The sequence below is a fragment of the Lithobates pipiens genome, unplaced genomic scaffold (genome assembly GCF_037356315.1).
Source record: "Lithobates pipiens isolate NorthernLeopardFrog02 unplaced genomic scaffold, aLitPip1_a1.2 Scaffold_16, whole genome shotgun sequence".
Taxonomy (NCBI): domain Eukaryota; kingdom Metazoa; phylum Chordata; class Amphibia; order Anura; family Ranidae; genus Lithobates; species Lithobates pipiens.
This window is the reverse complement of record NW_027507748.1, coordinates 172,055,887-172,083,404: the sequence shown is the minus strand read 5'-3', so window position 1 is coordinate 172,083,404 and position 27,518 is coordinate 172,055,887. Positions and strand designations below refer to the sequence as shown.

At 41.0% G+C, this 27,518-nt stretch overlaps 1 protein-coding gene and 2 long non-coding RNA genes across 3 annotated transcripts in view; 1 reads left to right on the top strand and 2 right to left on the bottom strand.

Moving 5' to 3' along the window:
- The window catches only part of IL1RAPL1 (interleukin 1 receptor accessory protein like 1), a 1,840,350-nt gene that overhangs the window by 1,647,625 nt on the left and 165,207 nt on the right, over nucleotides 1–27,518 (bottom strand). The gene's annotated exons all lie outside the window — the stretch shown is intronic.
- On the bottom strand, nucleotides 9,219–10,080 carry LOC143984288 (uncharacterized). Its single transcript, XR_013274772.1, has 2 exons — nucleotides 9,909–10,080; nucleotides 9,219–9,664 (listed from the first exon to the last, which is right to left on the bottom strand). It is a non-coding gene; the product is annotated as an uncharacterized LOC143984288 (long non-coding RNA).
- LOC143984287 (uncharacterized) lies at nucleotides 14,663–15,526 on the top strand. Its single transcript, XR_013274771.1, has 2 exons — nucleotides 14,663–14,834; nucleotides 15,081–15,526. It is a non-coding gene; the product is annotated as an uncharacterized LOC143984287 (long non-coding RNA).

The following is a 27,518-nucleotide window of genomic DNA, read 5'->3' as shown; positions in this document are numbered from 1 at the left end:
TCATTTTTCAAACTTTATCATACCCGGGATGTCTGCTAGACTCTGGTTTGGACAGATTTAAGTGAGTTATTCCTAAGAATTACAGGACTACAAAATAAAAAAAACGCCAAATTTTCATGCAAAATAATGGTACCGCTTTTAGCACCTAAAATCCGAATTAATCATACCGCCAGGGAGGTTAAATAAATTAAGGTATGCTTAAACTTGTGAAAACCTCTCTGTCTGTACTACCATTTCCAAAAAAAGTAATAATTAATTTGCTCTGTCCGAAAAATTCTAAGAAGAATACTTTTGAGATGAGGAAGGACGTCTATTTAATTGCAAAATGGACATCTTTTGATATAATTTTTAATTGTCTGGCTATGGTACGCAATTAAAGGCTTCAGTAAAGGAAGATTCCTCTGACAGACCAGGGATGTATTTCTTTGCTATTAGTACTCACTATAGAATTAATATATACATTCTTGGTCAATTTCCATTTTCATATTTTGCAGTGGGATAGTAAGTAAATAGTTCCCTGCTGATTTCATTTTATGAATAAACAATAAATACATAGGTTCTGGTCCAAAGATTATGTTGTGTTGGCCTTTCCAGTCACCAAGCGCTGTGAACTCAGAAGTTGAGCCCTGATAATTTACAATTAGTCACCATAGTTCCTGAGCCAGACCATGCATATAAGCTCACGCACAGCAGGTCTCAGTATAAAACATAAATTTGCTCAACATGAAGCATTGCTTGGTATGATATATTCCCACTGTTCATCTAACTGCACTAAAGGCATAGAGAAATAGCAATCAAAGCACACACCCAGAGTATTTCAATAACAACACCAATGAGTTACATGAAAACACGTGAAAAGACAACTACATTTTTAAAGGGACATCTAAAGGAATTTATTTTTGTATTTCCCTTTGACACATTTCACATAAAACCAGATATTCCTAGTTTCCATGGATTTGATTTGAGAAAGATTATCAAGTCTATTTCCTCTCTTTCCAGAAATTTCGAATGCTGGCTACAGCGCTGGCCTGCTTTGCCGGGACTACGTCTATTGACGTCATCCCGTGCACGAGCTGCCTGCGTGCCCCCAGAGGGGTGCGCGCGGCGCGCTCTGTGATCAGCGAGTCTATGAGACTCGCCTGATCACAGATCGGAGCAAGGGGTCGATCCTGACCCCTTACCACGTGATCAGCTGTCAGCCAATGACAGCTGATCATGTGACACAACAGAGCCGGTAATCAGCTATTTTTCCTCCTCACGCTGACAGCGCGAGGAGAAAAAGAAAGCCGATCACCGGCAGCCATGAGAGGGACTTCAGTCCCGATCACGGCCAGCTCATCAGTGCCCACCTGCCCCCTGCCAATGCCACCTAAATATTACAAAAGTGCCACCCATCAGTGCCCACAGTGCCACCCATCAGTGCCCACAGTGCCCCCCATCAGTACCCACAGTGCCACCTATCAGTTCCCACAATCTGCCTCAACAACAGTGCTGCACCTCAGTGCCACATATCCATGCCCATCAGTGTCATCTACCAGTGCCCAGCAGTGCCACCTATCAGAGCCACCTATCAGGGCCACCTATCAGTGCCCATCAGTCCCATCTATCAGTGGTACCTATCAGTGCCCCTTAGTGCCACCCATCCGTGCCACCCATCCGTGCCACCCACCAGTGCCACCTATCAGTGCCATCTTATCTGTGCCCATCTTTGCCCACCGGTGCCGCCTTATCTGTGCCCATTAGTACTGCCTTATCTGTGCCTATCGGTGCCACCTTATCTGTGCCTATTAGTGCTGCCTTAACTGTGCCTATCAGTGCCCAACAGTGCAGCCTATCAGTGCCCACCAGTGCCACCTCATCAGCGCATTTCAATGAAGGAGAAAAATTACCTGTTTGCAAAATTTTATAACAAACTATTAAACATTATTTTATTTTTTTTGCATATTTTTTGGTTTAGCAAAAAATAAAACTCCCAGCTGTAATTAAATACCACCAAAAGAAAGCTCTATTTGTGGGAAAAAAAATGATAAACATTTCATTTGGGTACAGTGTTGTATGGCCGCACAATTGTCATTCAAAGTGCATCAGCGCTAAAAGTTGAAAATTGGTCTGGACAGGAGGGGGGTTTAAGTGCCCAGTAAGCAAGTGGTTAAATTATTAGCATGCCATGTAACCAGTTATAAATACTCATTACAAAACATTTTATTGAAACTAATGATAAAAAAAAGATAAAATCATCAATATACAGTATATGAACTGGTGATAAACATATACTGACTGCATGGGCCCAAATGTAAATATTTTCAGTGTGTGATGTGTAATATATCAAGATTATGATTTATGGTGTACATGCTTGATGTGATATGCATTTTTATTTATGTGTTCTTTTCTTTGTTGGCATAACTGATCTTTAAGCCATTAATGTAAACAATGTGGCTGAAATTGTTTTATATCACCTAGGGAATATCCTCACATGAGATTTCTAATCTTTATAGCCTGCCTCTATTCGTGCTTATAGTCTTTTGCTTTTTATTGAACAAAAAATCCAAACACAGACATTGAAACCCTATCCTCCATGGCAAGCAGACAGGTGTCCAGGAGTCAGACTTTGGAATTTATGTGCAAAGATTTTACTATCAGAGTCTTCATAAAATTGCAAATGATTGATGATTCACTCCAAAAGCATCTTGGATCTAGAGGACCTCAACTGTAGAAACAATACTGAAAAAAGACAAGTAAAGGGTAGGTTTTGCCTGTGTTCTCCCTGCTGCCAATCGTTTTCCCATTTCTGACTTACCATGCATTGTTCTGTACAGGGTCTCTGAATAGGTAGGGGTGGGGCTTAATTTTATCATGTCAGAGCTGCTAATCTGATGACTGATGATCTGATGACAGGTGGGGAATATACAATAAGCAACAGCAGAGGTGCGGGAAGCAGAGATCCATGGAATGAATATATCAGCAGCAGGGAGATTCTTGTACTTCAGGTTTCTTTCCTGCAACAACAGTGAGCGGTAGTGAAGCAGTGACTTCACCATATCTCATTGTAAATCACATGAGAATAGCAGTCAGAATCATAGTGCCTTATACACACTGCAGATATATACTGTAGTTATGATTCTCATTCTTAGTAGTGCCTAGACATGGGCAGTGCAACTCAATTTTTCAGGAGGAATTCAAGAGAAAGTAAATCTTCTGCTTAGGCACAATCAATATCTTTAGACGTTAATTGTATATTAGCAAATTTTAACCTTTTCTTCAAATTTGGTTGGGAAGGAAAACTCTTTATAAATGTTTCTGTGTTTCTACTAGCAGCAAGAGGGTCTATTTATTGAAAAACATATTTGACAAATATGATAAGCATTCACTGATACCTCATGAATTATGACTGTATTTTGCGTAATAAAGTGATTGTTTTAATGTTTATCATACAAAGAAAAGGGATGAGAAACAAAAGGGACTGGAGGGCAACCAACCCCCGGGACTTTTTTGGCGGCACTAAATATACTTAAACCATATGTAAAATCATTGAAATTTTTATTTTATGTACAAAAGACATTTTGCGAACACAATAGACAATTACATCCAATAAACAGACAAAGTGACAAAGTGCATATACAGATACAGAAAGTTGGTATGTGGGCTTATGCAGCTCCATCCATTACCACATTCTTATATGATTTAAACTGCATTGTTTCTTTCCTACATGTTTCGCTCTTCAGAGCTTCCTCAGGACAATTGCAGCAAACAAAAAAAGAAAACTGAAATTATAGAAGAAAATTTGTTTCAATACACATATATAGCATTTTTGTACATATAATAAGCCCGGAACACAGGCATAGGAAATGTCCACCTGTATGGTTTGACATATCATAATTACATTAGTCTAGTGATGGATTCACCCCAGTCTAACAAAAGCGGCCCTAACTGCGGGGAAACCATCACCAGAGAAATATTTCTATTTAAACATAAGGACATAATTTGCATATCAATAGTAAATCTATGAATTGTTTGTCAAGAAAGGGGGCAATTGAACCATTTCCAAGAATGGCGTCCCCAAATTTATTCGCATACTTAGTGCATAAATGGTGTAATTTTCCTACTAAGGAAAATGCAGACTGGGTTGTAGAACACAAAAAAAAAAAAAAAAAAAAAAAAAAAAAAAAAAAAAAACAACAAAAAGGGAACCAGCAACTGGACCATGAGATATATCTACTTTTCAACAAAAGAATCAAATAATAAATATAGAAATAAAAAATATAAAAAATATATATATATAGAACTGAAGTCTTACCCCATATAATCAGGCAAGTTGCTTGTATTATTTGTCGTTAATATCGTAAATTGGGTATATCAATTAACATTGGAGTGAGGACAGATAATCTCTTCCTCCTTTGCTTATCAAGCCAGCGAACCGCGGCAAGAGCCCCCATTTAGGGATCCCCCATTTCCGTCCCCAGAAGGATCTGCAGAGGCACGAGAAATATGTGTAAAATATATCTTAACTATTGGATTTTATTTGTCTATCAAATGGCACTGTCCAGGTTTCTAACATACCTGGTAGTGATATGACAATGAAGAAATGAAACCAGTTCACGCAGCCCGGTATCCACATGTACCATATATTGTCAGATAAAGATTGGATGAGATGTGTTTCTGAACACGAGAAAATTCTCTGTGTTGATCACTGAAACAGGAGAAATAAACGAAGAGACCAAGTCTTCATTATAGCCATCCCAAAAATAAGAGTAAAAGATGCATAGCCCTAAAAAATTAGGACTGCAGGCATGTCCAATTGGTCCAGTAAAGACAGATTTGTCTTACCTGTTAAATGAAGCAACGTGGTCTATTCGATAAAATTTTAGGAGTTTCCTCCATCCATTTGGTGGCTCCACGTGTCCGCTCCCAATGCTAGCTTGGATAGCACTGACCGGGAACCGCGAATTTAAACTCGTGTCTCCAGCCCAGCAGCGTCTGACGTCATTGCTGGGTTGCGGGCACACCTAATGGGAGGATCCCCTTCGTGCGCACGCGCGCACGACGTATTTCATTCGTGCGCACGTAGGTGTTTAGTGCGCATGTGTAACGAACGTGTTACACGTCCGTGCAACGCGTCGGCCATTTTAGATTCTGGCCGAAGTGAAGGGCTTTGCCAGTAGTGACCCTTGTGAGTCATAATTCAAGCAAATGGGTACACAGGCTCCCGACTTGTGTGTCGGTTGCCATATGTCCCTGGTTTCAAATGATGGAAATAGAAACTGGAATACTTGAAACCGGCAAACCTGAAGAGGGGGATTAACCCATATTTGAAATGGGGCGGGCTGACCAAACCCTCAACTGGTTGAGGAAGGTTATAGGTCAGATCCGCCCCGGGGTGCCCGTACAGACCAAAAGGGGGCAAAAAATAAGTAAAGGAGGGTCCCTTTTGTATCGTAGAGTGCCTACCTCAGCTCGCTGGCTTGAAAACACCTCATTGTTTATGGCTTTTCGAGTGGCCCAGGCCCGTGCTGTTAAGGGGGAAAAAAAAAAAAAAAAAAAAAAAAAAAACATTTTCCATCTCACATTTATTTCCTCCCTGCCTATGTAAGGAAAGGTTTAAAACTGATTGAATCATTGAGTCCCGGAGATCGAGTGGCCCCCAGATTGTGTATCCATCTAGTCTCCCGCTGTAAGAGTATATTGTTGTAATCTCCACCCCTTTCTCCCGGAGGGACATGTTCCAGGGGGAAGAAATGCATAAGACTATCATTATACTGATGGTATAAACCAAAGTGTCGGCTGATTGGGGTTTCCATCTTCCTCCCCCGCACCAGGGACACATGGTCCCTGATGCGGTGGAAGAAGGGACGTTTGGTCTTCCCAACATAAAAAGCATTGCATTGACAGATCATAATATATACCACTCCTACTGACTGACATGTTACAGCGAATTTAGGCTTGAAAGTGTGGCCATTGGGCAGGCGTATGGATTTTGACGCATGAAGATATCGGCAGAAGCCACATTTGTGGCAAGGGGTACATCCCACCTTTGAGCCCACCCTCGAGGGAGGGGAAAAGTGGCTTTGTACCAAAGAGTCCTTTAGAGATCGTGATCTCCTGTATGTGATACCCGGAAAATCCGGGAGATGTTTTGCTAGGGTGGGATCTCCCTTTAAGAGATACCAGTATCTCTGAAGGGTCCCCTTAATTTGCTGATGTTGTCCATTGAACGTGGTGATAAATCTCACCCCTTCAGTGTTTTTAGGCCGTTTAAGACTGTGTATTAAAGATGCCCTATTCTGTTTTTTGGCTCGTATGTAGGCCCTTTTGAGGCTCTTGTTACTGTAGCCTCTTTGTCGGAGGCGAAGTCTCAGTTCCCTAGCTTCTAAATTAAAATCCTCATGACTGCTGCAATTCCGCTTGAGCCGGAGATATTGTCCGTATGGAATACTCGCTATCAGAGGGGACGGGTGTGAGCTCGAGGCATGCAAAAGTGAATTTGCCGCAGTTGCCTTACGGTGAAGAGTTGATTGAATTCCCCCTCCCACATCAGTAAAGATTTGCACATCAAGGAAAGTTATCCTGGACAAACTCTTTTCCATGGTAAATTTTAAATTAAAGGAATTTATGCCCAATAGATCTATAAAGGTATTCAGATCATTTTCATCACCCGTCCAGACAAAAAAAATGTCATCAATGAATCTTCGCCACATTGGTATTAAATCGAAGAATCGTTGAAGATTCTCCTGGCGGAAGATTTGGCGCTCCCACCCCCCCAGGTAGAGGTTGGCATAGGAGGGGGCACATTTGGTCCCCATGGCAACCCCCTGTACCTGGAGGTAGTGGGAGCGCCCAAATATAAAGATGTTGTTGGTGAGAATAAAATATAAAAGGTCCAAAATAAATCTCCTGTAGTTGGGAGGGATACGTCCATCCTCCACAATGAAACTTTCAATCGTCTGAACCCCCAAATCGTGGGGGATTGAATTATACAAGGCCTCAACGTCTAGAGTGACCAACCAGGTCCCCTCTGACAGCGAGATCCCATCAAGCGCCCGCAGCAAATCAGAGGTGTCTCGAAGGTAGGATGTTAAGCCCTCTACATAGGGGCGCAAAAAGTCGTCGACTAGAGCACTTGCATGCTCCGTCAGACAGCCTCGTCCTGATACAATAGGACGGCCCGGGGGCTTCGAAGGATGTTTATGCACCTTAGGAAGGGCATACATTGTTGGAGTTTTGGGATTCAAGACATGTAAATATTCCCAAGAGATGGTACTAAAACTCTTACAAAATAAACAATGGTATCGAAAGATTCCAGCGAGCCACATAAGTTATATTCGTGTCCAATTCGATAAATTGATAGCGAGAACCTATAGACAGGGGACCATTACCAAAAAGACTTGGGAATATTTACATGTCTTGAATCCCAAAACTCCAACAATGTATGCCCTTCCTAAGGTGCATAAACATCCTTCGAAGCCCCCGGGCCGTCCTATTGTATCAGGACGAGGCTGTCTGACGGAGCATGCAAGTGCTCTAGTCGACGACTTTTTGCGCCCCTATGTAGAGGGCTTAACATCCTACCTTCGAGACACCTCTGATTTGCTGCGGGCGCTTGATGGGATCTCGCTGTCAGAGGGGACCTGGTTGGTCACTCTAGACGTTGAGGCCTTGTATAATTCAATCCCCCACGATTTGGGGGTTCAGACGATTGAAAGTTTCATTGTGGAGGATGGACGTATCCCTCCCAACTACAGGAGATTTATTTTGGACCTTTTATATTTTATTCTCACCAACAACATCTTTATATTTGGGCGCTCCCACTACCTCCAGGTACAGGGGGTTGCCATGGGGACCAAATGTGCCCCCTCCTATGCCAACCTCTACCTGGGGGGGTGGGAGCGCCAAATCTTCCGCCAGGAGAATCTTCAACGATTCTTCGATTTAATACCAATGTGGCGAAGATTCATTGATGACATTTTTTTTGTCTGGACGGGTGATGAAAATGATCTGAATACCTTTATAGATCTATTGGGCATAAATTCCTTTAATTTAAAATTTACCATGGAAAAGAGTTTGTCCAGGATAACTTTCCTTGATGTGCAAATCTTTACTGATGTGGGAGGGGGAATTCAATCAACTCTTCACCGTAAGGCAACTGCGGCAAATTCACTTTTGCATGCCTCGAGCTCACACCCGTCCCCTCTGATAGCGAGTATTCCATACGGACAATATCTCCGGCTCAAGCGGAATTGCAGCAGTCATGAGGATTTTAATTTAGAAGCTAGGGAACTGAGACTTCGCCTCCGACAAAGAGGCTACAGTAACAAGAGCCTCAAAAGGGCCTACATACGAGCCAAAAAACAGAATAGGGCATCTTTAATACACAGTCTTAAACGGCCTAAAAACACTGAAGGGGTGAGATTTATCACCACGTTCAATGGACAACATCAGCAAATTAAGGGGACCCTTCAGAGATACTGGTATCTCTTAAAGGGAGATCCCACCCTAGCAAAACATCTCCCGGATTTTCCGGGTATCACATACAGGAGATCACGATCTCTAAAGGACTCTTTGGTACAAAGCCACTTTTCCCCTCCCTCGAGGGTGGGCTCAAAGGTGGGATGTACCCCTTGCCACAAATGTGGCTTCTGCCGATATCTTCATGCGTCAAAATCCATACGCCTGCCCAATGGCCACACTTTCAAGCCTAAATTCGCTGTAACATGTCAGTCAGTAGGAGTGGTATATATTATGATCTGTCAATGCAATGCTTTTTATGTTGGGAAGACCAAACGTCCCTTCTTCCACCGCATCAGGGACCATGTGTCCCTGGTGCGGGGGAGGAAGATGGAAACCCCAATCAGCCGACACTTTGGTTTATACCATCAGTATAATGATAGTCTTATGCATTTCTTCCCCCTGGAACATGTCCCTCCGGGAGAAAGGGGTGGAGATTACAACAATATACTCTTACAGCGGGAGACTAGATGGATACACAATCTGGGGGCCACTCGATCTCCGGGACTCAATGATTCAATCAGTTTTAAACCTTTCCTTACATAGGCAGGGAGGAAATAAATGTGAGATGGAAAATCAAACAACGAAATGATTCAAACCTCCATCAGTACCCCATTAATTGACACCTCATCCCTTTTTAGAAATATCAAAAAAGGTTTTTTTAAGGTAAACCAAGCCTAAGAGAGTGGGATGTTAACGGTGCAATAAATCAAGCTACATTCATATTAAAAAATTACAAAATTTATTTATACATAGTTCATAAAAACAGAGCAGTGATCTGTATAATCATACTGAGGTTATATACAACTTTGTGGTCCAATAGATGGTAAAGTTGAGGTAGTTGCGATTGATTTATCCCGACATGTTTCGCTTAATGCTTCATCAGAGGATAAGCCAACTACCAACATAATAAATTCAAAAAGAGAAAACATAGATTAATTACACAAAGTACATTTCATTATACATAATTCATACAGGTAATCGGCATATATAGTGTTTAAAGGACACGAGTAAGGTTCAAAAAAATGATGGAAATATGCTCACCCCCATTTTACCGACCCATTCGTACCCCAGGAAAAGTTATATGACTACCAGATGGATAGAAGAATGCAGGGCAACAAGTACAGCAGCCAGGCAATATAGCTGGAGAGGGCATAGACGGCGGCTAATTGGGACAGAAAAATTATATCATATGTCAGCCTACTATTTATATTTAAGAGCTATGTTGTTATTTTATTTTATACTATAGTCAATATATAGGAGTAACCTATAGCCTTTTCAAAAAAAAAAAAAAAAAATTGTTTTATTCTAGTATAGCAGTCATTTTCAAATTTTTTGCATTTTTAATTTAAATAAATATTTTATACTAGTGGGGCCCAATTACTTTTTATTTAAATACATCCACTTACATTTACTGACGATAAAGTAGAGTTTCCTTAATATGTTTTATTTCCCAGATTTTATATTATGTCCACCAAAGTATATAGGGAATTCTCCTTCAAATTAAGATAAGCCCAGAATGATAGCACACTCACATGGGCTCTACAACCTGTTTGCACGATATCTAGGAAGGAAAAATGCATTTACCATTAATTAAGGTGTGGATAAAGAAAGAAATTCATTTTCAGCAATAAAATGTTCAAGTTACTAACCAGTCAGCAAACATGGACCTCCTCCTAGCACGGCTCCCCCACAATAGAGCCGAATGTTTTGTGTCCCAATATATATACCGCCGTCCATCGAGCCGGCGTCTGACGTCACCGGCTCGATGCGGACGTAAACAGCGGCAGTGCGCATGCGCGAGAGAGCCATTAGGGGAATCTGGAGACTACATTTCCCACAAGGCCTCGGTGCAAACACCGGTATTCAGGGAAACGTATAGGAGGGGACAGCCAGAGCGCAGCTAATGCAATGCTCTGGCTAGCACCCTCATATTGCTCCAAGAGTGTATGTTTCCCTGTCTCGCACGCAGGGATCACCGCTAACCGGTGGGCAACCCGCCAAACCAGATAAAATCCGATCCAGTAAAGGTGCCCTCGGGCGTCCATATGCTCCTCTCCAATGCCAAAGTGCCAAAAGCTGCCGACCAGGAGTCATGCATCATAATTACATGCGATACTCAAACAATCATGAGTCGCATGACAGACCACACATGGGGAATGGAAATTGTTTTTAAATAAAAGCCGGGGGAGCAAAGAGATATATGTTTATATACCCCAATATATCAATCGGTGCAATCGCGATAATGGACCAAATTAATCGCGAAATCCGTATATATATTTATTAGAAAACCCCATTTCGTGTCCCAAAAACAAAATTCACAGTCTCTTTTAATATCAATAATCTAGGATATCACAGACAACTATAAATATATCTGATATATCAGAATGATATATAATTATGTAAATAATAATTAATAAAAAACAGGACAAAACAAAACAAAACTAAACAAGGGAAAAACACCGCAAATATCCCCCCCCCCCCCCCACACCCCACCCAGACCAAAGATCCTCAAAGGAAGGATCGATAACTCAAATTTTCATTAAACCCAGGGAATATTATTGCCTTTAACTTATATATCCATCTTGCTTCTATTTGTAAAAGTTTCTTGTCAACACTCCCCCCTCTTGAAGAGAGTGGGACATGATCTAAAGCCTGGAATCTAATATAGTCTGGGTTAAAGTCATGATGTAGGCCTATATGCCTACCAATTGCTGTGGTCATTTTTCTATTAAGAATTGGTTTTATATGGTCTCTCATCCGTATTGCGAAGGCTCTTTTTGTTTTGCCTATGTAAAATCCTCCACACCGGCACTGCGCCAAATACACTATGCCAAGTGTGGAGCAGGTCACACAGGATTTTAATTGGTGCCAATTTCCATTTGGTAATTTAAATCTACTACAGCTAGCCATATATCTACACATATCACAATGTCCGCATGGGTAGGAGCCAAATTTCCCTATTTTGGATTCATTATCACAGTCAATATAATGACTATGTACCAAACGGTCCTTCAAGGAGGGAGCCCGTTTGTAGGTGATCTCAGGGTATTCATTAACATATTTCTTCACCACTGGGTCGGCCAATAATAGAGGCCAAAATGTCTGTATTATATCTCTAAATTTTTTATTTTGATTAGAATGTTGGGTAACTAATCTTACAGTTTTAGCTATTTTAGCAGGTTTTTTAGTAAAAATAAGGGTATTTCTATCTTTCTGTTGGACTAGATTATATGCTTTTTTCAGGCATTTATGGGTATATCCACGTACTATTAGCCTATCATGTAACTCTCTAGCTGCTAATTTATAATCTGATTCCTGACTGCAATTTCGTTTGAGCCTGAGATACTGACTATACGGTATAGATCTTATCAGAGATGGTGGATGTGAGCTTTTGGCATGTAGAATAGTATTTCCAGCCGTCGGTTTCCTAAAGATAGAGGAGGTCAATAGGCCTTCAGAGTCAACATGGATCTTTAGGTCTAAAAATTCCACCTCCCTTCTGTCATATTTGAGAGTAAAATAGAGGTTATAGTCATTAATCAAAATTTGTTGAAAAAATTGGTTTAATTCAATTTCAGTTCCGGACCAAAAAATAAGAATATCATCCAAATACCTATACCAGGCAAGGACCTTTTCAATCATTGGTATCATATCTTCTCGCGAAAATAGTTCTTTTTCCCATCCCCCCAGGTACAGGTTGGCATACGATGGGGCACATTTGGTCCCCATCGCAACCCCCTGCACCTGGAGGTAATGGGTCTGATCAAACTGGAAAATATTGTGTCTAAGCACAAAATTCAACAGTTCAACTACAAAGTCTGTATATTTAGCACCTCGAGGGCCTCTTTCGCTGAGGAATGTCCGCGGACATGTGCGGACATTCCTCAGCGAAAGAGGCCCTCGAGGTGCTAAATATACAGACTTTGTAGTTGAACTGTTGAATTTTGTGCTTAGACACAATATTTTCCAGTTTGATCAGACCCATTACCTCCAGGTGCAGGGGGTTGCGATGGGGACCAAATGTGCCCCATCGTATGCCAACCTGTACCTGGGGGGATGGGAAAAAGAACTATTTTCGCGAGAAGATATGATACCAATGATTGAAAAGGTCCTTGCCTGGTATAGGTATTTGGATGATATTCTTATTTTTTGGTCCGGAACTGAAATTGAATTAAACCAATTTTTTCAACAAATTTTGATTAATGACTATAACCTCTATTTTACTCTCAAATATGACAGAAGGGAGGTGGAATTTTTAGACCTAAAGATCCATGTTGACTCTGAAGGCCTATTGACCTCCTCTATCTTTAGGAAACCGACGGCTGGAAATACTATTCTACATGCCAAAAGCTCACATCCACCATCTCTGATAAGATCTATACCGTATAGTCAGTATCTCAGGCTCAAACGAAATTGCAGTCAGGAATCAGATTATAAATTAGCAGCTAGAGAGTTACATGATAGGCTAATAGTACGTGGATATACCCATAAATGCCTGAAAAAAGCATATAATCTAGTCCAACAGAAAGATAGAAATACCCTTATTTTTACTAAAAAACCTGCTAAAATAGCTAAAACTGTAAGATTAGTTACCCAACATTCTAATCAAAATAAAAAATTTAGAGATATAATACAGACATTTTGGCCTCTATTATTGGCCGACCCAGTGGTGAAGAAATATGTTAATGAATACCCTGAGATCACCTACAAACGGGCTCCCTCCTTGAAGGACCGTTTGGTACATAGTCATTATATTGACTGTGATAATGAATCCAAAATAGGGAAATTTGGCTCCTACCCATGCGGACATTGTGATATGTGTAGATATATGGCTAGCTGTAGTAGATTTAAATTACCAAATGGAAATTGGCACCAATTAAAATCCTGTGTGACCTGCTCCACACTTGGCATAGTGTATTTGGCGCAGTGCCGGTGTGGAGGATTTTACATAGGCAAAACAAAAAGAGCCTTCGCAATACGGATGAGAGACCATATAAAACCAATTCTTAATAGAAAAATGACCACAGCAATTGGTAGGCATATAGGCCTACATCATGACTTTAACCCAGACTATATTAGATTCCAGGCTTTAGATCATGTCCCACTCTCTTCAAGAGGGGGGAGTGTTGACAAGAAACTTTTACAAATAGAAGCAAGATGGATATATAAGTTAAAGGCAATAATATTCCCTGGGTTTAATGAAAATTTGAGTTATCGATCCTTCCTTTGAGGATCTTTGGTCTGGGTGGGGTGTGGGGGGGGGGGGGGGATATTTGCGGTGTTTTTCCCTTGTTTAGTTTTGTTTTGTTTTGTCCTGTTTTTTATTAATTATTATTTACATAATTATATATCATTCTGATATATCAGATATATTTATAGTTGTCTGTGATATCCTAGATTATTGATATTAAAAGAGACTGTGAATTTTGTTTTTGGGACACGAAATGGGGTTTTCTAATAAATATATATACGGATTTCGCGATTAATTTGGTCCATTATCGCGATTGCACCGATTGATATATTGGGGTATATAAACATATATCTCTTTGCTCCCCCGGCTTTTATTTAAAAACAATTTCCATTCCCCATGTGTGGTCTGTCATGCGACTCATGATTGTTTGAGTATCGCATGTAATTATGATGCATGACTCCTGGTCGGCAGCTTTTGGCACTTTGGCATTGGAGAGGAGCATATGGACGCCCGAGGGCACCTTTACTGGATCGGATTTTATCTGGTTTGGCGGGTTGCCCACCGGTTAGCGGTGATCCCTGCGTGCGAGACAGGGAAACATACACTCTTGGAGCAATATGAGGGTGCTAGCCAGAGCATTGCATTAGCTGCGCTCTGGCTGTCCCCTCCTATACGTTTCCCTGAATACCGGTGTTTGCACCGAGGCCTTGTGGGAAATGTAGTCTCCAGATTCCCCTAATGGCTCTCTCGCGCATGCGCACTGCCGCTGTTTACGTCCGCATCGAGCCGGTGACGTCAGACGCCGGCTCGATGGACGGCGGTATATATATTGGGACACAAAACATTCGGCTCTATTGTGGGGGAGCCGTGCTAGGAGGAGGTCCATGTTTGCTGACTGGTTAGTAACTTGAACATTTTATTGCTGAAAATGAATTTCTTTCTTTATCCACACCTTAATTAATGGTAAATGCATTTTTCCTTCCTAGATATCGTGCAAACAGGTTGTAGAGCCCATGTGAGTGTGCTATCATTCTGGGCTTATCTTAATTTGAAGGAGAATTCCCTATATACTTTGGTGGACATAATATAAAATCTGGGAAATAAAACATATTAAGGAAACTCTACTTTATCGTCAGTAAATGTAAGTGGATGTATTTAAATAAAAAGTAATTGGGCCCCACTAGTATAAAATATTTATTTAAATTAAAAATGCAAAAAATTTGAAAATGACTGCTATACTAGAATAAAACAATTTTTTTTTTTTTTTTTTTTGAAAAGGCTATAGGTTACTCCTATATATTGACTATAGTATAAAATAAAATAACAACATAGCTCTTAAATATAAATAGTAGGCTGACATATGATATAATTTTTCTGTCCCAATTAGCCGCCGTCTATGCCCTCTCCAGCTATATTGCCTGGCTGCTGTACTTGTTGCCCTGCATTCTTCTATCCATCTGGTAGTCATATAACTTTTCCTGGGGTACGAATGGGTCGGTAAAATGGGGGTGAGCATATTTCCATCATTTTTTTGAACCTTACTCGTGTCCTTTAAACACTATATATGCCGATTACCTGTATGAATTATGTATAATGAAATGTACTTTGTGTAATTAATCTATGTTTTCTCTTTTTGAATTTATTATGTTGGTAGTTGGCTTATCCTCTGATGAAGCATTAAGCGAAACATGTCGGGATAAATCAATCGCAACTACCTCAACTTTACCATCTATTGGACCACAAAGTTGTATATAACCTCAGTATGATTATACAGATCACTGCTCTGTTTTTATGAACTATGTATAAATAAATTTTGTAATTTTTTAATATGAATGTAGCTTGATTTATTGCACCGTTAACATCCCACTCTCTTAGGCTTGGTTTACCTTAAAAAAACCTTTTGTGAGATGGAAAATGTTTTTTTTTTTTTTTTTTTTTTTTTTTTTTTTTTTTTTTTTTCCCCCTTAACAGCACGGGCCTGGGCCACTCGAAAAGCCATAAACAATGAGGTGTTTTCAAGCCAGCGAGCTGAGGTAGGCACTCTACGATACAAAAGGGACCCTCCTTTACTTATTTTTTGCCCCCTTTTGGTCTGTACGGGCACCCCGGGGCGGATCTGACCTATAACCTTCCTCAACCAGTTGAGGGTTTGGTCAGCCCGCCCCATTTCAAATATGGGTTAATCCCCCTCTTCAGGTTTGCCGGTTTCAAGTATTCCAGTTTCTATTTCCATCATTTGAAACCAGGGACATATGGCAACCGACACACAAGTCGGGAGCCTGTGTACCCATTTGCTTGAATTATGACTCACAAGGGTCACTACTGGCAAAGCCCTTCACTTCGGCCAGAATCTAAAATGGCCGACGCGTTGCACGGACGTGTAACACGTTCGTTACACATGCGCACTAAACACCTACGTGCGCACGAATGAAATACGTCGTGCGCGCGTGCGCACGAAGGGGATCCTCCCATTAGGTGTGCCCGCAACCCAGCAATGACGTCAGACGCTGCTGGGCTGGAGACACGAGTTTAAATTCGCGGTTCCCGGTCAGTGCTATCCAAGCTAGCATTGGGAGCGGACACGTGGAGCCACCAAATGGATGGAGGAAACTCCTAAAATTTTATCGAATAGACCACGTTGCTTCATTTAACAGGTAAGACAAATCTGTCTTTACTGGACCAATTGGACATGCCTGCAGTCCTAATTTTTTAGGGCTATGCATCTTTTACTCTTATTTTTGGGATGGCTATAATGAAGACTTGGTCTCTTCGTTTATTTCTCCTGTTTCAGTGATCAACACAGAGAATTTTCTCGTGTTCAGAAACACATCTCATCCAATCTTTATCTGACAATATATGGTACATGTGGATACCGGGCTGCGTGAACTGGTTTCATTTCTTCATTGTCATATCACTACCAGGTATGTTAGAAACCTGGACAGTGCCATTTGATAGACAAATAAAATCCAATAGTTAAGATATATTTTACACATATTTCTCGTGCCTCTGCAGATCCTTCTGGGGACGGAAATGGGGGATCCCTAAATGGGGGCTCTTGCCGCGGTTCGCTGGCTTGATAAGCAAAGGAGGAAGAGATTATCTGTCCTCACTCCAATGTTAATTGATATACCCAATTTACGATATTAACGACAAATAATACAAGCAACTTGCCTGATTATATGGGGTAAGACTTCAGTTCTATATATATATATTTTTTATATTTTTTATTTCTATATTTATTATTTGATTCTTTTGTTGAAAAGTAGATATATCTCATGGTCCAGTTGCTGGTTCCCTTTTTGTTGTTTTTTTTTTTTTTTTTTTTTTTTTTTTTTTTTTTTGTGTTCTACAACCCAGTCTGCATTTTCCTTAGTAGGAAAATTACACCATTTATGCACTAAGTATGCGAATAAATTTGGGGACGCCATTCTTGGAAATGGTTCAATTGCCCCCTTTCTTGACAAACAATTCATAGATTTACTATTGATATGCAAATTATGTCCTTATGTTTAAATAGAAATATTTCTCTGGTGATGGTTTCCCCGCAGTTAGGGCCGCTTTTGTTAGACTGGGGTGAATCCATCACTAGACTAATGTAATTATGATATGTCAAACCATACAGGTGGACATTTCCTATGCCTGTGTTCCGGGCTTATTATATGTACAAAAATGCTATATATGTGTATTGAAACAAATTTTCTTCTATAATTTCAGTTTTCTTTTTTTGTTTGCTGCAATTGTCCTGAGGAAGCTCTGAAGAGCGAAACATGTAGGAAAGAAACAATGCAGTTTAAATCATATAAGAATGTGGTAATGGATGGAGCTGCATAAGCCCACATACCAACTTTCTGTATCTGTATATGCACTTTGTCACTTTGTCTGTTTATTGGATGTAATTGTCTATTGTGTTCGCAAAATGTCTTTTGTACATAAAATAAAAATTTCAATGATTTTACATATGGTTTAAGTATATTTAGTGCCGCCAAAAAAGTCCCGGGGGTTGGTTGCCCTCCAGTCCCTTTTGTTTCTCATCCCTTTTCTTTGTATAATTTTCACTGGGACGTGGCACTCTTTAAGTATATAGATTAAATGTAACTAGACCACCAGCCTATATCTATACCTATCTTTTATCCTTAATGTTTATCAGTTCCATCTAGTGGCTATAATGTGGTGGTTTTCCTAAAATAGCCTAATCAGAAAAAATATTGCATAATGGTCACTGGATGGAGCTGACAATCATAGGAAAACAATATATTAGGCCAAAGACATTCATAATTCATTAGTGATGAAGGGATATTTGTCACATTCTTCCAACAGTTTTCTTTAAACAGACTCCTAAGCCCTTGTACACACGGTCGGAGATTCCGACGGAATGTCTCCTATCGGACCGTTTTGTCAGATATTCCGACAGTGTGTGGTCTGCATCGGACTGTTTCCGTCGGATTTGGTTGTCGGAATCTCCGACCGTGTGTACAAGGGCTAAGAGTGCCACACTTAAAAACAGTTTGAGAATATTTATTTAACTTAAGCTTGATTCTGTGCCCGAGTTATATCTCTAAAGCCTTGTGCACATGGTCGGACAATTCGACCACAAAATCCTTCGGATTTTTTCAGACAGATTTTGTCCTAAACTGGTGTTGCATACACACGGTCGGACAAAGTTGTTGGAAAATCTGATTGTTCAGAATGTGATGACGTTTGTTTGTTACGACGGGACTACTTTGAGGCTAGTAGCCAATAGCTTTGGTCTTGTAATTTGATCTGAGCATGCTTGGCACTTTGTCCGATCGGAATTCTCTACAAATGATTGGAAAAAGTCAGATCGGATTTTTGGGTGGAAAATTTGAAATCCTGCTCTCAAATTTTTTCCGACAGAATTTCCAACGAAAAAAGTCCAATAGAGCCCACACACAATTGGATTTTGCATTAGAAAGAGATTACCTTAGTTTGGTGGTAATATTGCAGCTTTATCCCTAATGACTACCAGTTAGACACAATACAATTATGGGCACTCTGTTCATGCAAACAAAGGGAAGGATATAATAATGGAGTGCTGATTCCATTATGCCTAGGTTAAGCTGAAAGAAGCTTTATATTCTCCAAAAAACTATTTGAAAGTTAAAATTAAGTTTGATAAAGAATGTTCCATGTATCACTGGTTAAGATATTGGTATGATACTACACTGGCAACATTTTAGCAATAAGCCTGCTTGGGACCTCCAGCAGATGTCCCATGTAAATTGCTCTTTAAAATACAGTAAATTGTGTATAATCAGCTGGCATATTGCCAAGTTCTTCCACAATTCTTCAATTAAAAAAGGGAAGAAAAAAATAATTAAAATCACATGACCAGTTACTATGTGAAATATAAGCAAGGTTCACGAAATGTAGTAATTTTATAGCGGAAATGTCATGTTGTTTGCTACAGGTCACAGATTTGAGAGCCTTATCAGTTGTCTACTCTACAATCTGTCATTATCTCATTAAGTCAAACATGGTTTTCAAAAAACTGAAAATGGCACACCTAGAGACATCACCAACAATCTATTCTGCCAAATATCTGGAAAATGTTAACCTACAACACAAAATTGGATATTTGTGATCTATCAGTTTTATGTTTTTTTCAAAATGTACATATTTGTTAATCTCTTGTAATTTGTCAAAATGTTAAAGTGGATGTAACATAATAGTGTCTTCTACCCAATATGTTATGCAATAACGTACAGTGGAGGACATCTACAATTTTCTGACCTACTACCTCATTGTTAAATAAATGATTCCCATGGTTTCCTCCACAGCAAGAAGAAATGGTTCTCAAGTGTACAGTGTGTAAGTTCCAGGTTGCAGGAGTGACAAAATAAAGTATTTCCTGTCAGCAGGGGGGAAATTTTCCTGACAAGGACACAAGCAGCAGTTAATCCAGGCAGGGGATATAATTCTTCCCCAATCTAGAAGCTATAGATGTGGTTTTACTGATGTCTAAGTCTCTGTTGGAGATAGTTTACCTGCTTCATGTCCTGGTAGCCACTGTCACTGAAAAAGTAAAGGTGCCAATTGAAATGAGACATATTAACCCCCCTGACGGTATTCCCGAGTCTGACTCGGGGTGGATTTTTTATACCAAGAGCGGTATCCCCGAGTCAGACTCGGGACTGCATCGCTGGATCCAGGAGGAGGAATACTCACCTTCTCCCTCGGATCCAGCGTCGTCTCCCCGCTGTACGAGCGAGCCGTGTCTCGCTCGATCTATCACATCGGCGATCTCCGTGCCCTGCGAGCGTTGCGACGCACGGGCACGGAGATCGGCGCCAAATTCAAAAAGTGAAATAAACAGTAAACATACAGTATAATGTAATCTTACAGATTACATTGCTGTATGTAAATATTTCACATCCCCTTTGTCCCTAGTGGTCTGCCCAGTGTCCTGCATGCAGTTTTATATAATAAAAACTGTTCTTTATGCCTGGAAACTGGAGATTGCCCATAGCAACCAAAACTGTCACTGTACATCAAAAATGATTTTAGAGCAGCTAGAAAACAGCGATAATAAATTAGAATCACTCGCAGAATTGAGGGATAGCGATTTGTGGGGAGATTCGTCATCAAATACTGAAAAGTAATGACAGTGACAATTCTGCAACTGAGCAAATTTCAGTGTTTTTGATGTGATTACATTATTGAATAATTTTTATTATTGTTATATTATTATTTGGTACAATTATTTATAATTATTTATTATATTATAATTTATGATTTCATTTTTCAAACTTTATCATACCCGGGATGTCTGCTAGACTCTGGTTTGGACAGATTTAAGAGAGTTATTCCTAAGAATTGCAGGACTACAATATAAAACGCCAAATTTTCATGCAAAATAATGGTACCGCTTTTAGCACCTAAAATCCGAAATAATCGTACCGCCAGGGAGGTTAAAGTGGAAGTAAACTACCCTATGGCTTTCAGCCAAGGAAGCTGCCATCTTTGCCTCTGTTTAATCTTCAACTGCTATGGTGCTGCACATGTGATTCGTTATGACACCAGCCATTGGATGGTTTGATAGTTTGGCTGAGAGCACAGCCAATGTGCAGTTAGCATTCCCGGCATTCCTTTTTTTCTAACTGTTTAAATCCATGGGTTTACTTCCACTTTAAGTGATAATCTAACATCCGTGAAACACATGCAAACACCATCAACCAAGGCTTGTCACAGGAAATAGTTATCAGACAGACTAGAGAACCTTGTCTGATTACTATTTCTTTTCTCTAACAGAAATGTCTACAGCACCTCTCCGCTGATCTGGATGAAGGAGAACATGATCTGCCAGCTGGCACAGATTCCTGGGTGCAGTGTGATTTTTTTCCTCACATCCAAATGATGTCTTACATCTAAGTAGACCAATTGGGGAGATTTTTTTCAACAGAAGCACAGATCAACACTTAAGAGAGGGCTCCGCCTTTCCCCCCTGTATGTAAAACAGATATCAGAATACATCAGACAAAAAAGCATTAAGCCACTGTCTGACAATGACTTATAGAGTATTTACACTTTTGCAGTCAAATTTTAGAAAACCCCACTTGTTTGTCATGTATTCCCATTCGCACAGTATGCCTACATTTTTTATATTTCTTACCTTTTAGATGTTTCTAAGGATAAGGGGTCATGGCTGACTACAGGGTTTTTTGATGTCAGAATGAGTTTGTTCACAGTCTATTCTAACATTTAATTCAAGAATCCCAGCATCTAAATATTTAAAGGTATTGTAAAAGATATTTTTGAAAAAAAAAATACCAAACACGTTATACTTGCCTGCTCTGTGCAATGGTTTTGCACAAAGCAGCCCTGATTCTTCTCTTCTGGGGTCCCCCCCCGCCAGCACCTCCTCCTGCCAAGTATCCCCCTAGCAAGCTGCTTGTGAGGAATACACTTGTGTGGGCTCAATCTTGAGCTAAACTGTGTGTGCCTATTGATGCACACAGTTCTGTTCAGCCCTGCCCTCTGTTCCCTCGTCACTGGAATTGATTGACAGAAGCAAGGGCCAATGGCACACACTGCTCTCACTGAGTCCAGTGAGGAAGGAGAGAGAGAGAGAGAGCAGTGTCGCTGCTCTTGGGCACATCATTGGATCGTGATCAGGCTTAGGTTAGTATCTGGGTGAGGGGCACTGCAACTTAAAGTTTTTTTTACCTTAATGCAAAGTATATTGTAAAAAAAAAATTGCCTTTACAACCACCTTTGTTAGAATAGATAGTGCTCAGATACAGTTACAATAGATACTGAAGATCATCCTGCACAGTATAGAGAGGGTTCATTATGGCAAACCCAGCTGTCCAACCCCAAATTTTCCTTGCTATTTAACCCCCCTGATGGTATTCCCGAGTGTGGCTCGGGGTGAGATTTTTGTACCATTAGCGGTAACCCCGAGCCACACTCGGGATTGCATCGCTGGATCCAGAAAGACATAACTTACCTTGTCTCTGGGATCCCGCGATGTATCCCCGCTGTGTATGGCGGTCGGATCTTCCGGACCTTCCGCCCGATGCACTGTGTGACCTGGCTTCCGTTCCCTGCGAGCGTAGCGACGCAGGGAGGTGGAACCAGCGCCAAATTCAAAAAGTATAAAGCACAAACACACTGATACATTGTAATCCTATTGGATTACATTACTAAATAAAATAAAACTGACCTTAGCTTGCCCCCATTGCTTTATCCAGTGCCCCTGCCTGCAGTTTTACTATACTTTGTGTCTGGAAACTGCAGAGCGACCATGGCATCAAAAAAGCGCGCCTCTACCTCAAAAGTGGCATACGACCTGTTTGAAAACAGCGACAGCGATGCAGAATCCCTTGCAGAAGTCAGTGATAGCGATTCGTGGGGAAGTTCGTCGTCAGGCACGGAAAGCGATTTTAGTGATGATCCTGCGACTTTGCCAAGTGATGTGCGGACTTGGTGCTCAATTGATTGCGGTACGGAGCATGCAGCGCCCCCAAGATTTCCATTTACTGGAACACCTGGTATCAAAGTGGATGTGGATGACAACCCATTGGCATATCTCCAACTATTTTTGACCGATGAGGTTATAGAAAAAATTGTTATGGAGACAAATCGGTACCACGAACAACAAGCTGCTACGCATCAGAGGTTTGCAAGGAGCAGAAAGTGGGAACCTGTAACCAAGGAGGACATCTGGAAGTTTCTGGGCCTCATAATTCTACAGGGAGTGGTTGGTAAACCCCTGCAGAAGTGGTACTGGACCACTAACAAATTGCTCGCAACTCCTTTTTTTGGCACCGTCATGTCGGAGTACAGATTTTCCCTTATAATGAAATATCTGCACTTTGAAAATAATGAGGAATTCGACGAGACTTCTCATCCAGCACCAAAACTAAAAAAGATTTGGGGGCTTTACCAGATGATTCAGAAAAATTTCCAGAAAACCTATATACCCGACAGAGACATCAGTATCGACGAAAGTCTGATGGCCTATAAAGGAAGACTCAGCTGGATACAGTTTATTGCGTCCAAGAGGGCACGTTTTGGAATAAAATCATTCATGCTCTGTGAATCCAGCACTGGGTACATATGGAATTCCATACTTTACACCGGGAAAGGAACCAAGTTCAAGGAGACATTCAGTAACTATGGACTGGCAACCGCTTCCGTGCTTACTCTAATTGAACCGCTGCTGAATCAGGGCTACTGTGTAACCACAGACAATTTTTACAGTTCTCCAGAACTCTATGAGTTCCTTTTGCAGCATAAAACAGATGCATACGGGACCGTTAGAGCTAACCGGCGTGACTTGCCACCAACCTTTGTCAATAAAAAGCTCAAGGCAGGAGAAATAGTTGCCTGGCAAAAAGGAAAAATGATGGCACTGAGATGGCGCGACAAAAAAGACGTGTGCCTAATGAGTACCATTCACAACACCTCTACTGTCATGGTACACACAAAAGGTGGAAAAGACATCATGAAGCCCCAAGTCGTGATGGACTACAACCATACTATGGGAGGTGTTGACCGTGCTGACCAGGCCATGACTTTTTACCCAGCCATGAGGAAGCAACAGAAAAAATATTATAAAAAAATCTTCAGGCACCTTCTGGAGCAGTGCCTGTGGAATGCTTTCATTCTTCTAAAAAAAAATAGTGACAAGCCTGTTGTTCATGCGGACTTTGTGTAGAAAGTTGCCGAACTTATTTTCCTCAGGCACCAAACACCAACGGCTGTAAACAGATCTGGCCGTCGTGCTGCTGCCGTTGTGAACCCGGAACGCTTGACTGGTCGGCACTTTGTGGACCACGTTCCACCAACAGAAAAGAAAGCAGCACCCACAAGGATGTGTGTCGTTTGCTGCTCTAAGCGTGACGACACTGGAAGGAAAATTCGAAAAGAAACAAGGTTCTACTGTCCTGACTGTGATGTTGGACTTTGTGCTGTACCATGTTTTAAAATTTTCCATACCAGAGACGTTTACTGAAGCAATATGACTACCAATATTTTTGATTATATTATTTACTAAAATTTATTGAATAAAAAGTATGATTATTATATTATTTTGTATTATTTACAGTTATTTATTATATTATAATTTATGATTTTGTGTTTCAAACTTTATCCTACCCGGGATGTCTACTAGACTTTGGTTTAAACAGATTTCAGTGAGTTATTCCTAAGAATTGCAGGCTTACAATATAAAACGCCAAATTTCCATTCAAAATAATGGTACCGCTTTCAGCACCTAAAATCCGAAATAATCATACCGCCAGGGAGGTTAAACAGAGACATGCATCATATATAAAGTAAGCATTATCTCAATTTGGCTGAAAAAGTGGAAATATACTTCAAGGTTTAGTTTTGGAAAGAAGAAGGGTACCTCCATCTACAGCTTATCTGGAGAAAGATAATAGCTATTGAATGAGGCTGCCTAATATGTTTGATATGATATTTCCTGCCAAATCTCTTACCTGTTGGTGTTCATAGGTGTCCACATATATGAGATTTCCTCCAGTCCAAATGATACTTTCTTTCAAGGGTATGCAAACACTAACAGTAAACTAATCTTATTCTCTCTCTTTTAGCCTACAGTTGAAAATGCTTTGACATATCTGTTCTGTAATAAAAAAATAAATAAACCTAATGCATCCTCCAATGTAAGGAATGATAAGATGCAATACATTATATTTTTGTTCTTGGGTTTAGATATAATTTATAAACTATGCAGAATATACCTTATAAAGTTCTTTATTCCTGCTTCTTGAGCATTTTTTTTTTCTTGAATTTTTTCCACTCCTAAAAACACCTACACAAAATTATCAATAATATATGTTGAGAAAGTAAAACATATTTATGCACATAAAAAAATACATTATGCATTGTTTTACAATCTGTGTATTTGTGTGCGTAGAAGGCTTGAATCCTAATTGGTCCCATTATAAGCATTTTTTTTTGTTCTAGGAAGGCAACAATTTATTGACAAAAATCAGGTTTAGTATTAGCTAATAAAATATTATCACAGCATCAACACGTTAATTATGTCAGCCATACTTTTAGAAATGCAGGTAAATATATGTTTTGTGAAATGAACTGTTTACTAAGGAAGCTATTTATGTTAATGGTAAACATCTCCCAGTACACATACAGGTTCTATTATTCACAAAGCTGGGAAATTTGGGTTTTAGAGACAAAAATATGCTTTCAGTTTGGTGCAATGTGCCTGAATATAATAAATTGTAATTGCTCACCCACATATCTTCCCTATTACAGAAGGCATGTTTTGCTTGTTAACATTTCATTTTATCAAAATACAATTGCTAAAGGATAAGACCAGATTAAAATGATTCTTCAATATTTAGTGAGAGGTGTCAAATCAGTTACTGTTTTTTTACCTCTCTTTGGTTCCAGCGATGAGATTTCACCAGTGGAATTATTGTCCTCCCATTTCCCAGTAGCATAAAGGTTACTATGGGGGTTATTTACTAAAACTAGAGAATGCAATATCTGGTGCAGCTCTGGATAGAACTCAATCACCTTCCATATTTTATTGTAAAATATTAATGCACAAGCAAAATTTAGAAGCTGATTGGCTACCATTTACAGCTGCATCAGATTTTGCACTCTCCAGTTTTAGTAAATCAGCCCCTGTAAGCCAAAAACATTTGGATGGTGGTGTTTGATGAGGGCTGAAGGGGCTGAAAAAGCCTAGCCATAGAAACATCACACACAAATTAACAGGATCATATAGTTATCATTTAGAATTTAATGGGTAACCAGTGCGCATGCGCGAGGCTTCCAAGATGGCCGCGATCATCTAAAGCTCCGCTGCCTCGCGGAACGACGGAACCCCTACCGCACGACACGGCTACCCTTCCGCTTCCCGAGCTATAGGGACGGACTCCCGAAGAGTTGGGGCACATTACCGAATGACCGGTGGACTGGCTAAACGCAATCTGGGCCCGCTGTTCGCTTCATTGGACGTGTGGGAGAAATCCAAGATGGCCACCGCAGCACAGCTCCTATCTCAGGATCACAGATCCGCAGGCACAGTGGATTTCAGGTCAGATACAGACTTTCCTCCTCTCCACGCCACCCCAGGCAACCCCAGGGGTCCTCCCAAGGAAACCACACCGTCCCCGGCCTCCACGGTCTCCCTGCTGGAACGCACCATCCAGGAGTTCTCCCCCTCCCCAGCGGGGACTTACAGGGCTACCCAGGCCGCCATGGCCTCCCATGAGGCTGCTCATGCAGACCCAGTCTCCCACATGGATGCCCTGTTTGGCAAATTCTCTGAACTATTAGAAAGGGGCCTCTCCCAAACTGCCTTGCAAATCACGGGGGAATTGAAAGCTGACTTTATTAACCTAGGCTCCCGGATCGAAACGATCGAACATAAAATGGAGGATACCATAGCCAGATCCATCCAAAACTCCAGGGACATTTATTCAGTACAGGAGCAATTAGACCTAGCCATGGCCCGTATCGATGACCTCGAAAATAGGTCACGCAGATACAACATCAGAATTCGCGGGCTTCCAGAATCAATAACTGATGTGTCCAGGGCGGTGCAAGACCTCATTACACAGCTAATCCCTGACATCCCAGCTACTAAGCTTGAACTTGACCGGGTCCATAGAACCCTTGGCCCCCCTAGGAAGGATGGTACTCCGCGCGATGTTCTGGCCAAGCCACATCACTTTTCGGTGAAAGAAGAAGTTATGAAGAGAGCCAGATCCCTGCAACACGTCACATACCAGGGCCACCAGGTTCAGATCTTTGCGGACCTCTCCCCCTCCACTATACAGAGACGGAGAGCTCTGAAACCCCTCTTGCTTGCAATGGCGCAAAAAGACATAAAATACAAATGGGCATTCCCATTTGCGGTCAGGTTCACGGACAAAGGGAAGTCTTTTGCTTTCTCCACTTTCCCCGAGGGGGAAAAGCTCCTCACCAGGCTGAAAATCATTTCTCAAGAAGCTGATATGGACACTTCTAACCCTAGCCAAGGCTCCAACAAACGGCCAACTCCTAACAGCCCACAATCCCCGTTGTGGACCTCCGGAAGAGCCAAGAAGGTCAAGGATAATGCACCCACCTGAGCAACATTCAGACCCCATTTCGGACTCTCCATTCTGTGTCTGACCGTCCGAGGTCCTGGAGAGGGCCGGAGGACTGCTCCCCAGACATTGAAAGTTTGGCCCTCCACCCTTTTTTGCCCTCCCCTTACCTGGGACTTGTGCTACCCTTTTCCCCATTGCCTTCAATATCCCGGGACGCTATGCAGTACTTCGTCCACCTACTGGTTTGCCAGTAACCCCTCATATTATTTGCA